The sequence below is a fragment of the Miscanthus floridulus genome, chromosome 1, assembly GCF_019320115.1.
Source record: "Miscanthus floridulus cultivar M001 chromosome 1, ASM1932011v1, whole genome shotgun sequence".
In the NCBI taxonomy this organism is placed as follows: Eukaryota; Viridiplantae; Streptophyta; class Magnoliopsida; order Poales; family Poaceae; genus Miscanthus; species Miscanthus floridulus.
This window is the reverse complement of record NC_089580.1, coordinates 71570073-71571882: the sequence shown is the minus strand read 5'-3', so window position 1 is coordinate 71571882 and position 1810 is coordinate 71570073. Positions and strand designations below refer to the sequence as shown.

At 48.0% G+C, this 1810-nt stretch overlaps 1 pseudogene; it reads left to right on the top strand.

The window, feature by feature from the left end:
- The first annotated feature begins 1173 nt into the window (after nucleotides 1-1173).
- Nucleotides 1174-1561, top strand: LOC136486842 (cortical cell-delineating protein-like; annotated as a pseudogene).
- The last annotated feature ends 249 nt before the right edge of the window (nucleotides 1562-1810 follow it).

The following is a 1810-nucleotide window of genomic DNA, read 5'->3' as shown; positions in this document are numbered from 1 at the left end:
GTGACTTGTCCATGGTCGACATGCATGCATGCGCACTTGGCCCTGCCATCGTCCCCATGATATACTTTGGCGCACGGTGCGTATGTCAGCACGGTCCGTGGTCGAGGTGGCGCTAACCCATGGTCTACATGGCTCTCCTCACTCTCGCGGTGTGCCATTGATGACTACACGTAATCGCTAGCTGGTGGACTACTGGAGGGCGCTGCTATCTTGGACACTTGGGCAGACATACTATTGCTATTGCAATTGTACTAGTATTATTCGAGCTCAATTCCGGGAGAGCGTGGCGCGCCCTTGTTTGCCCGACGCGGTAGCACGTGTAATGACGATGTAATAATAAATATCAAAGCCTGAATCATGCTTCTTGTGTTCAAAACAACGTTTCATGTCATCACTGATTCACTTGTCTTGTTCCGAATTTTGATTTGTTCGTTGGCGAGATCAAAGCAAGGTTAAAAAAATTGATCGAGCGAATCATGGAGGATCGGATCGGAGTTGCTTGCATGTTGCAACCAACGATTTATCACAGGCAGCTGCTAGATGCAACGAGCTGGAAGCCAGGCCTGGGACAACTCGTTGGTGGGCGTGGAGTTCATCAACAGAGATTAGCTTATTCCATTTTATGTAGATGTGTCATGTATGCATATGTTTTGGAATAATCGTGACTCGTGAGGAAGTCCGTGCACATGTTTTGGAATGATTTCTGCCACCGATCTCAGAATACAAAATAAGGCGAGCACATCAGTTTTTCGTTAAAATAATAAACTTGGCAGCTTGAAATAATGATTCCAGCTAGCACTATTGTATTTTTGAGTTAATAATTTTATATATTGCATAAGGGTCCTCCTAATTCATGCATCACTAGTAGCTAGCACGTTGAGTGTATTTGGCATGGTTTCTCAACTTGCTTCCCCTGTATCCTGATCGATCTCTCCTTCATAACTGGCACATCCCAGGACAACCAGGCAACGCTCAAATCACACATGCGTTGCTGATTATCCACGCTGCATGATGCACGAAGCCAATCACTAAAGCATCACCTTCCACACCATCGTTCAGCTATCAAAACCCTGCCAAACTGCGTGAGAGGACCATCCCAAAGCACAAGAGCACGAAGTGCAGCACTAAAGCACCACTTCCTGCTCACACCGTAGTAGTAATAATCCATCACCAATGGCTCCCAAGGTTGCTCTCTTCCTTGCCCTCGGTCTCCTCCTGGCTGCCGCCGCGCACGGCTGCGAACCCTATTGCTCGGGCCCAGTTGTCCCGACACCACCGCCTCCGTCGCACAGCCAGGGACGCTGCCCGATCGACGCCGCTCAAGCTCAGTGTGTGCGCCAACGTGCTCGACGGCGTCGTCCATGTTGGCCTGGTCCAGCACAAGGAATGCTGCCCGCTGCTGAAGGGGCTGCTGGACCTCGAGGCCGCAGTGTGCCTCTGCACTGCCATCAAGGCCAACGTCCTGGGCATCGTCCACGTCAGCGTGCCCGTTGGCCTGGAGCTCATCCTCAACAACTGCGGCAAGAGTTGCCCGAAGGACTTCACTTGCCCCCTTAACTAATTAATTAAGCTGATGAGCTGATGGATGGAGCTAAAGCCCGCATCCATGGCATGTACCCCTTGTGTTCAATCTCGCGATTCATGATTGTATTTCTATGGAGTTATATTTTAAATTTTAAGGAAATATGAAATAAGTTTGTTACAAATTCTTTCCCAGTACCCTTAATGATTGTATTTTTGTGGAGATGTATTTTAAATTTTAATTGTCAATAAGAAATTTTCACGTTTGTTATTTTGAGAAAAAGGAGAT